The sequence below is a fragment of the Aulostomus chinensis genome, chromosome 20 (genome assembly GCF_037954235.1).
Source record: "Aulostomus chinensis isolate RoL2024-O1b breed Wild chromosome 20, RoL_Achi_v1.0, whole genome shotgun sequence".
Classification (NCBI taxonomy): Eukaryota; Metazoa; Chordata; class Actinopteri; order Syngnathiformes; family Aulostomidae; genus Aulostomus; species Aulostomus chinensis.
The window spans coordinates 2,695,073-2,710,688 of record NC_141339.1 but is presented as its reverse complement, the minus strand read 5'-3'; the positions used below and the strand labels follow the sequence as shown (position 1 = coordinate 2,710,688).

At 44.6% G+C, this 15,616-nt stretch overlaps 1 protein-coding gene across 6 annotated transcripts in view; it reads right to left on the bottom strand.

The window, feature by feature from the left end:
- fam49a (family with sequence similarity 49 member A) overlaps positions 1-15,343 on the bottom strand; it is a 35,732-nt gene extending 20,389 nt beyond the window's left edge. For 4 of the 6 annotated variants that reach the window (XM_086188883.1, XM_086188878.1, XM_086188882.1 and 1 more), the window contains exon 1: positions 15,205-15,343. The gene's annotated coding sequence lies outside the window, so the exon portion shown is untranslated. Of the gene's footprint in view, positions 1-1,875; positions 1,993-9,450; positions 9,531-15,204 lie in introns of those variants that run through there. The other 2 variants (XM_086188884.1, XM_086188881.1) reach the window with 2 other exon arrangements.
- Between the last annotated feature and the right edge of the window lie 273 nt (positions 15,344-15,616).

Sequence of the window (15,616 nt, the reverse complement as noted above, 5' to 3'; positions counted from 1 at the left end):
CCTATTGATTTGGGGAGTGAAATATGAGCTTATTGGGATGACCTGCAACTTGTACCTTTAACTTCTTGTCATGTGCAATGTGAGCTTTCGGTATTCCAGAAGAACTCATTAGTATGGTCGGAACGTGCTTGGCTGACATTCAAAGTTAATGCCATTCAACCTCAACTGACATCACCTGTGCAGCCACCTCTGAATCTTTGCTTAACCACAGTCACCAGAACAACCAGGTCACAACGAGTCAAAACATGACAAGTAGAAAACTCTCAAATCCAGCCAACAAGTACCACACGAGGACAGAGGTTGGACAGAGGTTACCACCACGAGGCCGTTTCAAAGGTCAGAGACACCTGACCACTGGCCTGCTCAGTGTTCAACGGGACGTGGAAAAAGTGAACAAAGCCATATGAATCTTTTCTCCTCCACTGATGAGTACAAACCGATACAAAGAGTCAGGCCACCACAGAAGAAGTGACTAACTGGGTCAAAGAAAATCGAGTCAGGGATGTCACACCGGACTGGAAACACGATGCCTCCTTGAAATGTCAGCCGTATAAAACAACAGAAGCTCTTAATGTTAACAGAGTAGAAATAGCACACAGACCTGCAGTCTCTGCTTCGTCTTCAGTCAAAACATTTTCTTTTTCTGGAAGGAGAACCAGGCCCTGACCCACTTTGGACCGAGACCCAGTGTTTTACATTTATTTTCCATTAAAAATTCATTCAAGATTTAGCAATTGTGTGCAAATTTGCTGAATGAGATAAGCATCCTGTTCTGCGCAGAGTTGGAGGGAAAACACAAGTCATGACAGCGTTCTTTTCCTGGGAGAGGAATCTTACATACTGACATGAAATCTTCATATGCTTTCCAGGATGAAGCTGCTCCTGGTAGTTGGAGGTTGCACATCCTCACATATTGTGATATTACTTACATCCGAGTTAGCGGTGCAACCCTCCTTGATACTACGAGTGTGCATTTTCAACACTCCGGTTGCTACCAGATACAATCTTATTCACTAAAATAGAAATAATGTTAAATGCTATGACCGGGTCCTCTGCGGCTGTTTCATTTCATTTCATTACGCAGAGTAAAAACCACAGATAGCGTGACAGCTCTTATGGTTCCAGAAATCCAGAACTGAACCTGTAAATCAATTATTTACATGAATGAGCGTCAACCCTACAAATGGAAATGGCCTTTTTTTTTTTTTTTTTTTTACATGGCTCCCGGTCACGCATGGTGAGCTGGTGCACAAATTTGTGGGGACGGCATTTGTGCCACAACTTCCAGCTACGAGATAAACTGTGCCAAAAGAGTGCATTTTCAACTGATGACATGAAAACCGAATGACAAAGAGTGAGGGAGTGAACGTGGCTTGGAAGAGGAGGGGGGCACATCTGGCTCGGCCTGAACTACGTCCTTCAAACACCCTCTAAGGGTTCACACAAGGGTTGGCTCTTAATGGAGGTTCAATGGGCTGGAAGACTGCAGTCTCCCATGAGTAAATGAAAGTGTGTGCACGTGAGTGTTTGTGACAACTCTGGAACATCTTCCCTCCATTCTGCACAGCAACAGCCAATGAATGGATGATAGATTTGTTACAACCCAATGAAATCAGGGTTTAGCCGTGGGTTGAAGTGGGGGCAGAGAGAGACAAGAGGAAAACGAGGCATCAGCGGTCATTCAGATTCACTTATTTCAGACCACAACTTCCCCCCACATTCAGTCTGTGGCATCAAACACAGCACCTCGTCTCAAATGCCGCCTTAACCCTGATGCACGTGACTGACGTGGCAGCAGCAAACAAAAAAAAAACGATGCGCGAGATCCCACCACCGTGGGTTGATACTTTCATTCCTTAAAAACACAGTACCTACAGTGTGAGTGTGACACTCGCGGTGCATGAGACACCTCAACCTTAAGATAAGGCGCCCAAATGTGTGGGGAGCTGTTCATCTTTTTTCCCTCAGGGAGGTAGAGGTACTCATGGTTTGCAGTTACAGGTGTGTCTGCTTCTTGTGTCAGGAGTGTGCAATAAAATCAACACAGCAAAAATACAGCTTTCATCAAAATACTGATCCAATATTCCCTTCTCCTGATATCAATACTCTGATAAAACTGGTACCGTGACCCGTGCAAGTCATAACACAAGAATTTAGATGCAATTCTTTTTTCAAAGTATGGTCATTTATCATGACAGAATTGCATTGTTACCCGTGTTCTGTGACACGTGTCATAACATCCACATGCTTATGTACAATACAGTTCCTCTTAACTGAACATTTATTTCTAGATTGTGGGCTGTGGTTGAGACAGTCGATGTTTCAAGATGTTATACCTTAATACTGATTAAAAAAACATATAAAATCCTGTGATAATATTGAGAGAACCATTTGATTTTTTAACAAGACATTCCACAGGCGTCTCATAAATGTAGCAGGAAATACTGATGCCTGACAGTGGAAAGTCCAGGCCGGCTGAACCTGATCAGCAGTTTGTGGAATCTGGTTCCTGTTGCTTCCTCCTACTTGAAGAGGGCAATTTGAGCATCTTCAGTGTGCAACTCTGTCCCACAGAAACATGCCGATAGGAACAACGAGAGAGCATTTCCTCTCCTGTATGTCAGAAAGTCAATCTTGACAACACTGGCGTTGGAATGAGATGGAACAGAAAAAGACTTGTGGCGCTATTCAAACACGGAAAATCCCAGATGGAGGAAAATTACCATCAGGCAAATCCTTCTATATTTTGGCTGTCTGGGAGTTTATCCACCTGTCATTACAATGACTGTTTCCATTTCTGATTACCTGGCGATGTTACTAAAACATATCCTGATTAGCATCAGAGGCTATGAAATGAAGTGTGTGCAGTATCCAAGAAAGTCCAAGTCACCTGACATTGTCGAGACTGCTTACTGCCACTTTCAAGCAAGGCAATCGAAAGAGGGAAACTCCGGTGAAAAAGAAAACAAATGAGCACAAAAACCACCTAAAATCACCTAGAAGCTGTGACAAGTTGAAACATCCATCAGTCAAGCAAAGAGGCTTCAAAACTCTGCCTTCAATCTGCACTGCCCTTCACCTTTAAAAGTCATTCAGCCCAAAACCTGCTGGTGTGCACACGCATTTGACATGACCTCTTTGGTACAGGAAGTTCTGTAAAGTGCCCTGGGTTCCAAGAACTTATTAAGAATTAATATGTCAGATGATCCAGTTATGCAGCAGAACATTAGGCACACAACATTAATACAACAGCAGGTGTGCCTCCAAGAGAACAGTGAAAGTGAGTGTGTGTGTGTGTGTGTGTGTGTGTGTGTATCATTATCTCCAGCATAGCTGTGAGATTAGCCCTGCCCTGAGGCTAGCACCTTCAACAGTGCAGCCAGCCAGACCACGTCGGAGACACATTTATCCTGTTATTGCTTCTGCTGCTGCACAAAGAGAAGCGAGAGAGCAAGAGTGAGCTTGCACTTGCACTGACATAATGCATTTAGGTTCAATTACAGACCAATCCTCAGCCTTTATTGGTACAGCAAGAATCCTCTCTCATGAGCTTCCACTTGGGGTTCCTTGTTTCTAAATAAGTGAAAAGAAATGGTGTGTTTTGCCAATATTCTACATCCTGTATCATCAAAGCGCTGCTCAACTGAATGTCCACTTCTTATAATAACGGATGCTTGAAGATTGAAAGACCAGAAGAGGAGGACGAGGGGAGTTTGTGCAAGAAGCTGAAGGGAAAGAGACCTCCTGCTAAGTCACACCAATTAGTAACCACACTGTAACATGGACCCTTGCTGTGGGTGCAGCCCGGCAGTCAGAGCCATCGCATCAACCGAAAGCATGAAGGATGCCGCGGCAGGAGCAGATGCATCTTTTATCTCATGTTCAAACATCTTTAAGTTCCTTTTTGTTCCAGTCTTCTTGTCAAGCTCTGCTAAATAGCACATTAGAAGCTGGCAGCAACGGGATGCTGTTGCTCAGCAAGACTATTTAGATCTACATATCGATTATCTAAGCGTGTCCTCTTCGAGGCAATTTGGTTGGGAGTTATTTTGAAATGACTTAAAGTTGTTCAAAGAATGACTTTGAAACAAAATATGAAACAACTCACACCCTGTGAGGCTCAAATGTCTACTTATTTACTACGCCCACAATTTACTGATACATATGTCTGCAAATTAAAAGTGAATGCCTCACTTGCCTTGTAAGAACCAACAGCGACTCCAACCCGGCACCACTGGCAAAGCTTAAAGGCTGAACGGAGGCTAGAATCCACGAGCCATGTTTGGGGGGGGGGGGAGCCGCATATTGGCCAGAACTTGGGTCATGATATGACGCATCACGACATACTGCAAAACGATGCACATCCCCATGCAGGACAATATTCCACATAGCTGACAGAAAATGTTTACCACGGCTGAAATCCAAGTTGTGCTGCGTAGGATCTGTAGCCTCAATACCTCGTAACACCCTGAATTGATAATTATGCAGTCAGACTGAGTCAAAACAATTTAAATAAATGTAACTAAGTATTCCTTTGTGTCCCTGAACGCACTGTAAAAACCGTACAAAATGAGGTGTTTGTATTCATTTCTTGGGCACCTGAGAGGAGTGAACTCACCGCATGGTGTAGCGCTAGAAGAGGACTGAAATCTAGAATATAAAAATGAAGTGCACATGAACAAGAACTTCTAATTGTCACTGTCACAATTTACTGAAATGTATGAGGAACACATAGTGCATATTAAGTATTCCTATGAACAAAATGAATGAATCTAAAATAGTTTGTATGATGTTCCTAAACTCCAAACAAGCTGAGCTCATCGATCGAACACACGACTCGGTTCCTCCTGATGTCCAGCCGTCACGTGGAAGTGCCACTCCTTCTGCTAAGCCAGGAGATATTTCACCTTCTTGCTTCGCCTCTTTTACATCCTGGACACAACCACCTCCGTACTGTGCTGCCGAGCCGGGATCATAGAGTGCAGCTCTACACAGTTAGTCGTGTACCTGAAGATGGCGTTTTCAACCACAGTATCGTGGCGCACATCACTTAAGACGACAGGCAGCAGAGCTCCAGATGAGGTAGAAGTGAGTTGGTTTGTGGTGCCACAGTGTGCCTCAGTCGCCAGATTTGGGTTGCTGCTGGAGCGTTACATCTGCACGCAGTCTGATGGGCCCAGTTAGCCAGTTGATTGGGTTGCCATAAATATTTCACGCCAGCATAACAACGCTTGAAAGTTGCATTTGCTTAATCCGTCTTCTTGTTGGGTGGTGTTGTGTTTTGAGTGCGAGTCTGCCTTCATGTGGGCTTTGTATTTGGACTTGGCCGCTCTGGTTTGTCACCCATGATTTATCTTTTTTTTTTTTTTTTTTTTTAGATTGATATTTGGAGGCGTAAATCAATGCACGTATCATGAAAATATTTATCACAATGTACTGATGCATCGATTATTTATTTATTTATTTGTTTGTTAAAAGCGGGACAATGCATATTAATGCACATGTGCATGTAAATATGCCAGATTGTAGCCAAAGGCTAGTTTCCATCCATAGTCCCACCGGCAGGTTGTTCTTACATATAGACGGACAAGGTTGTCGTTATGTCTACGTGAGGTACATTCAGAAAAGTAGGAAACCACAGTTATTACAAAACAAAGAGACCCACCGAACCACCGAACCAAATACAGTCATGGATTATTTAGCACAGGTCTATTGGGCAGTGAGGTTTACTCACTGCACAGCACCAAAAGCTGGCCACTGGTTCATACGCACCAGCTGCCTATTCACTAATGCTTAATTAGTCATACAGACTGAACACAGATATTTATGTGCATTACACCATGATCGATGCTCCAGTGCAGCCTGGGTGGGGTTCTGTGATTTGTGTGACCAGGAAAGCACAATCAGAACAGTGGAATTAAATGACATAATCAACGATACAATCAAGTACCATCGATTTTGCCAAAAGATGGATATCATTTACACACATGCACACAAAAAAAATCTGTTTTCCTGTGTTTTTCACAGTAACTATGTCGACTGAACAGGGGGGGGGGGGGGGGGGGACTTCTCTGCCTTTGGTGTCATTTACACAATGAGGCGTTGACCGAGAGTATGGTGGATATATGTTGTCATTTTAAAGAAACCCTGAGACGACTGGGGCTGCTCACACATGCAGCGGGGCGCCTGTCGCTTTGTCACTGACAGCTGGGTCGCTCATGCACATTCCAGCTTGTGGTTTCCAAAAAACTGAGGAATTCAACGGCTAAATTTAGAGCAGAACAATATTGACGAGGAGTCAGATGAACGAGTATTTAACCAAAGGATGGAATATTTTGTAATTGTGTTAAGCACTTTCTTTCATTGGAAAAAAAAAAAAAGTACAATTTCACGTTGTATCAAACGCAAATTAATCAAATCAAATAAAGTTTTTAACTGTACGAAAGCAGTACAAACTCAGAAGAGTTCCTTTCTAAACTTGAGGAAAATCCTCGAGTGGCATATGGTCAAGCTCTGCTCAAGCCAACCCCATGAACCCTGGTCCCTAACAAACATCAAAAACACACCAGGCTGCCACTTGAACGTAAACAGCATGATTGGCCTTGGAATTCAGCATTCATTTTTAAAATCCCTTGGCTGTTTTGACTGGCCAGGAAAATGGGCCTTCAATTTGGGTTAGGGGAGCTGCGTCTCCCTCAGGCTCCCTTCACGGGAGCAAAAGTGACAGCAGGGTGTGTTGGGGGTTGAGCTCAGCTTGAGGGGCGGTTGGCTGAGTTTTGCCCTAATATGGACACTGGCTGGGGGGTGGGGGTGTTGTTGGAGGGAGGCTGTGGCCTGGGTGATCAAGGGGAAACCTGCCCAGCCACACCACAATGGCAGTCCCTCTGCTGTAGCACTGAGTCTCTCTCTTACAGTGTACTTCACATACCAGCGCAATATTCAACTGTTTCGGTCCACCAACCAGGGTCCTGGAGGACCCCCAGTCCCCTCTCTAAACGCTCTGCACACACTAAAGATCTCTTGAGTTGTTCGGACTCGGTACATCAAACAGCATATTTCTGAATGTCTCTCTGAGACGCTCACGACTTGTACCTCACGTACCAGCAGCCCACACTCTTGAGTCAGCGACACCGAGTACTGAGTGGTCGTCAGCTCTCTTCAGCTGCTGCCACGGTGAACCCTCTGGTCCAGCCAGCTGGGCCTGACTGCCCAATATTCCTCTTACTTACTACAAACTCACCACTGTCCCTCCTCCACATCTGGCCTCTGGTGCTGAGAGAGGGAGGGCAATGTTTAAAGTGGAGAGAGAGAGAGAGAGAGAGAATAATTCACAGTGGCCAGAGATCCAGGAGCTGAGGAGAAAGGGAGTCCATGGATGTAGTAAACATTTCAGAGAGACTTCTGTCAATGCTGCGAAAGTGAGTCCTGAGAACAAGAGGGGCTGCAGAGGCACAAGAGGAGAACAATAGAAGGAGGAAAAGAAATAAAGGCAACAGACAAGTAGAAAAGTAAAGGAGGGCGTTTGGTATTTGGAGAGGAGGAGGAGGCAGAGAGGCTGTCTGGCCACTAGCAACCATTGCAGCGTGGAGTGGGACTCCAGGCGTAGAAATTCCTCCTACGACTCTGCTCAATGGCACTTCTGTTCTGCCAACTCTGCATGTCAAGAGGACTGCAGATACAAAGGGAACCATGTCTGTGTGTGACTGAGGCTTGTGTGGAACTAGTGATAGCAAGCGTGTATGTGAAAACATAAAGAAATTTCCTCCAAGACAGGCTCCTCCTCTGCTGGGAGGAGGCTGCCAAGATATGCCCACTGAAGCTACCAAGAAAGCTTAAACACAGGCAGGGCTTCACAGTCACGATTGCTAAGCGGGTAAAACGCCCCGGAGGTCTGGAAAAGCCAACAACTCATTGTGACAACATACAAATAAACAAAAAATACGGCTCACATGACTAAGCAAAGCCCGGGTTAATGCGCTGGCTCGTTCTGAGATTTTGTGCAATTTTTCCTCCGTATCATTTCGGGCCACTAGGTAACTTCAACAGAAACACATGAGGTCAAAGCAGCGAGTGAGGCACAAGGGTGTTCCTCGTGAAAACAAACCCATCAGTGCCTTTCTGTAAACGATACCCAACATTTACGGCCCTTTGGCCACTAACAGCAAGTCTCGGTTTTGAACAAGGCCAAAACCAAATGCACTTGCTCATTTGTCAGGTAAATATTTTTGTCTGTCCTGCACTGCCTTCCTTTCGTCACCATTGCGCTGCCTGTTAACTTGAGGTCCAGCTCAACAAACACGGTTTCAAATATAGGAGTACGAGGACAAGCGGAGAAAAATACCCCAGACAGCTGAGAGTGTCCCCTGCGCGAGCCTTTAACTCGGCTTTGGTCAGAACGAAACTTGACTGGTCGTTTCGGGAAGTGGTGACAATTTACATGTTCACACTCAGACAAATAGAAGTTTTCAAGTGATGGCAGCATGAACGCAACAGCGAAAGAGACACGCTGGTCTGTCAACAGCCTGCTGACTGCCAGCTGATCACATCATCGAGATAACTTATCGACATTCATCAAAACCCAACAAAAGGTAATCAGGATCAGCGTGTGGACGGTTCTCCTTTTACACCGCAACACACACGTGTGCTCACGATGAGGACCGAGATGAGCAAATGAAACTGAAATCTAAATGTAGCCTGAGTTGAAACCACAAAGTTCCCTCTAAAAGGAGTCAAAAGAAAGTGAACACCTAGCGGAATGTAATGTATTCATAACAAACATGGGGACTCACTCAAATCACACATGGCATCCTACAATACATCACTCACATCTTAATTAAGGGCGTAACACCTTGTTCGGATGCTCTGGCTGGATTCTAACGGTCGCAGTCGACTGATGGCTGCGCTGCAGTGGTTTTTAACAAGAAGTACGTGAATACACGTACATTTTCAAAAAGAAAAACAATGCTGCTCATTACTGTCAAAGTTCCTGCACTTCGTTGTTCGGACTTTAAGAGAAGAAATCAAAACAAGTCGGTCTATTTCTTAGCTCGTTCCCAGTCAAACAAATGGCCGAGGATATTGGCGGCACTCTCACAGCAAGGCAAGGTCATTTTTAACCGGATGCTAATAACGTATACTGCTGTAATATTCGGGTGAGGGTTGAAGGTATAAAAAAAGTTGCTTTACCAGCCCAACTCTAACGACAGCTACCTTTTTAAGACATTCTAATGATATTCCAGCTCTACAGGCGGCAGCTCATCTTAAACAGTAAACATCTGTAAATCCCTGGATCCCTGCACCTGCTGCTCCGAGCCTCCTGCTGAATAGTAAAAAAAAAAAAGGCTTTCAGGCAAAAGTCAGGATCACAAGCGAGCAGTGGAGAGTAGAAAAACAGGTGGAGTAGAGGAGACTCTGCTCCCTTCAGCGAGTGGTGCACGCTGTGATACGTACTGCTGAAAGTCTTTGTCACAAGCAGTTGTTATTCAAGCTAAATGTGTGCATCTGCCTCAGACCTGGTAGGATCCCCGTGCCTGCAAAAGAGAAGTGGCTTGAAGGTAATTTCACATCACAAACCAAAGAGCGTATTTCAAAGAGCAGAAGTGTAACCCCTGTTTGTTAAATTGCAGTCACGCCTGTAGGACGGAACAGAAAAACCTATCAGTTGGGTGGCTGCTGACATGTTCAAGGCTTCCCAATTTTCCACTGGCCTAGAAAGCATGAGGCTTTGGGCATTTGTGTAAAAATAAACTGCCAAAGCCAAAAAGCCATTGTTGAGGGAAATATTCAAAAACTCAAATGGACAGATGGCGTGATTTTTAAATAATTCTATCATACCCACAACCACGTTACTCTACATTTTATTCAGACACAGTGCAGAGTGAAATCTTACCACCTTCAAGGAGGCGTCCATACGACATGGTACCCGTTGAAAGTTAAATTCAAACACCTGAGCAGGTGTAACAACAACCTACCCCTTAAATAAAGCTGTGCCTTAGGACCTGAGATAAAGCATTTGAAAAAAATGGAGGCTTCACGTGGCACCAAAACTGACCCAGTAGCAGTGATGATGAAAAAGCTGAGGGGCAATGAACGTGACAGAACAATAAATTACAAGCATTGTGTCGTCACAATAAGAGCTGGCAAGAGCATGCTGGAAACTGCAGAGCAAACGCGCTCGGAGAGAGCTGACAGGATGCGAGTATAAAAAGTGAAACGTGAGCGGGAAGTGTGCAGGGTCATATGGCAGCACATTTCAAAACACACACACACACACACACACACAGAGGCAGGTAGTTTGGGGTAAAAGAGGAACTTGGCGCAGTTTGTTTAAGTCCCACAGTTTTACTGCGGCACAGCCACGGTTGACTATACACAAATAAGCCATTTCCTGAGAGAGGAATGAAAACAGGAGATCAAGGACAGCCAACATTTGATAGAAATATGGAGAATATTGAGAGAATAAGATTAATCCTGGTGAACACTGAACACTTGAGCCTCAAGTGTTCAAACTCTAAGCTTTTCGGGGATAAGCCGTACCAACAGCTGAAATTTATTAATCTTGATGCCAAACTGTGAGACTGAAAGACTCCTTGTGCCGGTGCAGACATCCATCGCTACTTTCACGCCTCAAAAAAAAGAAAAAAGAAAAAAAAAAAAAAAGCGTTTCTCAGACGGCAACACGTCAAAGTATCTCTGAGAAAACAAGAACCAAACAAGTTCCTGGTCCTCCCTAACAGGTGGTTCCATTTAGTGTGCCACATTAAATGTTTAGAAAGTGCAGTCACACCTTCACTTTAATGAGGACGGGAGGGCGACACGTTTACAGAGCGGAAATAATTAAATGAATACACTGATCTACAGACAACTGTTCAAAACACGTCACTCATTTTACAGGACATTTGCCGGTTTTTTTCTGTTGCTTCTCAAATATATTTTTGTCAGGTTTTTCTTGCACATCGTGTTTTTTTGGTTCAAGCCATGATTTTAGGTTATTAAAAAAAAAAAAAAGGTTGACCAAAGTGCTTTGCAGAGCAGGAAGTACATTACACATGCACAACAACACACAGATCTAACAATAGTGATAATAATAGCAATAAAGTCTGTGACTGGCCTCCTGGAACTGAAATGAAATGCCTTAAACTGTTTATCGACTCATGCTGATACGGGATTATATAACTACGATTTTCATTTTTCAATCTTTTTCAATCTCTAGAATGTATCTACTAAATCAATATCTCCATCTGAACTGATTACACTATAATTCTCTTCCTCACCATTTTATTCCCCAGTCAAAAAAATAAAAAAATCATGAAATCTTTTAGCTGAGCATCTGATGTTCTCAAGCCAGTCTGTCTGCGTTTTCTATTCCAACCCAGATGGCAGCATTGGCTGAGTCAGCGGTGGCGTTCCACAGTAAACAGGATGATGAGCCGACTTTGATAGCAGGTGGACAGCTGAGCAGAAAGATCCGGCTGACAAACTTCATCTTCGAGCCAGTTTAAAGGGAATAATGCCTTTAACAACTGTGACGCGCGCTCGTCTTTCTCTGAGAGGGACGGACACCAACTAGAGCCATGACCTTACACAGAGTAAACAAAGTAACTGTCCTTGGCAGCTTGTGTGTCAGGTACGCTTGTGTTCCGTCGCTGCTCTGTGGGTTTGAGTCCCTGAAAGGTTTCCTGACAAGAATGCAAAATGTTGGAAATGACCACCAAAGAAACAAATGGCCGGATCTGATCTTCCAAAACACCAGTCTAAAGCCAAAAGAGTGGATGCCAATTAAGACCAAAGCAATCCTGTGTCTGTCTTTAATCACCCAGATAAAAGTCTGAAACAATCCATCCCAAGAAGCTTGCTGATCAAATCTGCGGGGTCTGGTCATGTGCCTCACTCCCTCCTGGAGCACACAGCAGTGTCTCCCTCTTACTGGTTTTGGCTGGCCAACAGTTCACAACCTACATGCGATCGATTAACTACCACGCAAGAAAAACAGAGGCTGCACATCCTCACAAATACTTGCTTACAGATTTATTGTTGAAAGAGTTGCTTTTATGGGAGAGGTTCATGTCTCAGTTTATGTTTCATCAGGATCTACATGTAAACAGCTGCCATACTTACTGTTGATAAAAAAACTACAGTAAATATCAATGTTATGATGACTTCTTTTGTTTGGTGCGTCTTGTGGAAGCTGCTGTAAGTAAAAAAATACATAAACTAAAGTTTGTGAGGTGATAAGGCAGGTTCTCCTGCCGCGCTGCATCGTGCTCTGCTGTGCTGCAAGCTAAACTCTGCTGGCACGAGCCGAGAATTGGTCATATACAGTAAGACAGCTTCACGCTGCTTGTTCAGCCAAAATCTCACTCTTCCCCTGGCGCGGGTGCAGTACTGGACGGATATCCTTGAAATTTCAAATTTAATGTCACGAAGCCACTCGGGATTCATAACTGGACCCCAGAAAACTCAGAGCTAAATTGCAAATATTATTCTTCCTCTTTTGGGTCGTTCGGTGGCTGTTTGCCTTTGAGAATCTGGACATGGTCAAATGCCTGCAACTGCCACTCGTGCTATTATTCAAGCATGTCTCCCTGCTCTCCAGTTAAACAACGAAATGTCATGGTGCGCAAAATCACTTGAGGCTTGTAAGAGATATTAGAGGTCAATAATCCAACAGGGCTGCTGCAGGAAGAGGAAAATTTCAGATAATGCATTTCTCAAATGAGGCGCCCTGTCTCAGGCTAAAACTAAAATATGGAGCAAATCCATCGAGGCAGGTCAGAGCTTTTTCAGATTAAGTACAAATGAATTGTCCAGTATGGCTGAAAGGAAGTTAGCAACAGCCACAAAAAAAAAAAAAAAAAAAATTTGTTGCAGTGCTGGCCAAGAAGTGGCGGTTACAGGGGATTTAACCTCAACGTGCAGTGGTGCCACGGCTCTGAGAAGGTGCGAGATGCCATATACTGTTTTTTGTTTCATTTGGTCACGATCTCAAAAACAAGCCGTGAGAGAATTTAAGTCAGAGACTTGAGCATTCAATCTGACAGCCAATCCCCTGCCAGAAAGATAGAAGAGGTGGGTTTCAGCCACACCCAACACACACACACACACACACACACACAATTCCAACTCTGCAATGGTACATTTGTAAAGTCTGACATGACAGCTCTTGTTTCTCTACATCAGCACACCATCTGACCTCTTTGCATGGCTCACAGGGGCAACAACCACTCGACAGCACACGATGAGTCAGTTTAAATTTACTCTACACGTGTAACAAAGGATAAGACTTGCAGGTGGACTGCCAGTATTTCCAAAGTGAGCCTCCTCAAGATGTAGAGCTCATCACTGGGGTGTTCCCTCAGAAACCCACTGACCAGTCAGGAAAGCCGTATTCTTTATGTACAATCGTAACATGCAAGTTTATGGTGCGCCATACACGTCGCCCTTCAAGAGCCTGTGGCCTGATTCACAGTAACATGGCGCGAACAGCTCTGATGCTCTGAACAAGCCAGGTATTTAAAAGTCTACAAGGTCGTATTTCAACAGCTTAAAACAGAGCAAGACTCAGATGGACACACTGTCATGTAAGTGAAGCACCACAAATTGCCCCTCCGACCGATGCTGTGTCAAAGCGAATATGAAGCCCACAGCAGGACGAAACCACGGCGAGCACATCTGCCTCTCACAGGCCAGATCAGGTTCATCCACAGCAACCATTGTCCGGTACGTTTAAGGAACAGCATTCAGCCAGCATTCCAAAAATTCTGTAATTACAAGCTGGAATACCAATAGAAACAACCGTATTATGGACACACACACACACACACACACACACACACACACACACTCACACACACACACACAGTTGCTGTGAGGTGCAGCTGTTGCTGTATGTCTTCCCCCCAACAAAAGAGCGCCCTTCTAGTAAATTGAGAACCCACCAAAGAACACGGCTCTTGCAACTTACAGAAAACTGTAGCTGGGACTGGGTTCAAAAGTGAGTCATAATCCAGTATTAAATGTCCTCCGCATTTGGAGTTCAGACGCCAGCTTTATAAAGACCCATTACACTGTGCAGAGACCCTCAAGCCTCCACATCCAGACAGCCTTTTGGATTCGACTGTTGGCCGTTTGTACTCATTTCATTACTTTGCCCTCCGCTGGCACGCACTGCACTGCAATGTCTGCACCTCAGCACTGCATTGAGTACTGGTATAGACTGGATTAGTTTTAGTGAGTCATAACTACGGTCACATAAACCACACAAGTCCAAATCTTCACCTTGGAGACATATGGAACAAATAGATGCACAATTATACAGAAACACATAACAAAGAACAGCGTATGGTGGCGGCGTGGCTCAGTCGTCGGTGGCTGCCGTGCTCCGGTTACAGTACTGTCGTGAAGGAAAGTGTGAGTTACTGGATGCAGCAAGGTTGCAGTGAACCCTGCACTCCGACAGAATCTCATGAGCAAGAACAGAACAACCCGAGTCCAGAGAAGAGAAACAGCTGCAGTACTGGCAACCATCTGATAGCCCAGACCATCATCCCGAACTGGTGCTGGTTTCATACTGGTTCAGAATCTCCCAGATGAGAGCAACTGTCTCCAAACTATTGTCTGTACTGTGGTCAATTATCTGCCTGCGCAGCACATTGGTGGACATGAACTCTGCGCAGCCTCGTTATCCGGTGACTGACAAACTGTGATTACTTTTAACAAACCGTTGTCCAAACCATTCCTCTGGGTTCACTGGTGTGACTGGGATCGAAGCTAATGCAAATCAATATTCCGTTTGGTTGAGTGACAAGAGGAAAAACTGGAATGTGGCCGCAGCTCACTCCGGTACATGCAAGCTAAGTTTACTGGCTAGCGAGTCGTCCAGCTAGCCCGCTGCGCTGCACGGACCGAACCGGACTGATACCCACATCGACCGAGGAGTCTGTTAGCCTAAAATGACACAGTAAGTTGTGAAACGGGCTTTCCTCGCTTGCGCAGCCATATAACGCAACAACAGAACTGATTTCAGCGCTGGAGCGGGCTAACGTAAGCTAACTAGCTTCCTTCCCCGGCATCTCTTACCATGTGAACTCGTTTGACAGTCACTGAGTTGAGGGGGATACACAATTTGGCACGACACCAGATGAGGTAAATCCAACTCTGCGCGCTCTAAACAGGACTAAAAGTAGCTCAAAACAAATAACTCACCGGTGTGTCTCTTGAAGTAGTACTTCTAAGCAGGTGATAAGTGAAGTATGGGTCTGAGCAGTACTTTCGCCGACCTTGGTAGCTCAGTCTGTCCCCGGCAGCAACACACAACACTCGCAACACGTAGCCCTGCCTTTGCCACCAGAAAAACAGAGAAGGGAAAAAAAGTCAAAGGTCTAAACCCCGCCCCTTCACGCATTTGATTGGTCGATACTTAGGGACGATGCAGAATTAGCCAATTAATTAAACCGCTGTTTTCTCTTTAGCCAATAGTGATGCGGCACTTGTTCCCTTCCATAAAACTCCACTTTCTTCTAAAGATTTTCTAAATTAAAAGCATAAAATAAAGCCAGTTTTACACCCAGTATGTTAAAAAGACAGCGTGGACTTTTGTAACTGAAATAAGACTCCC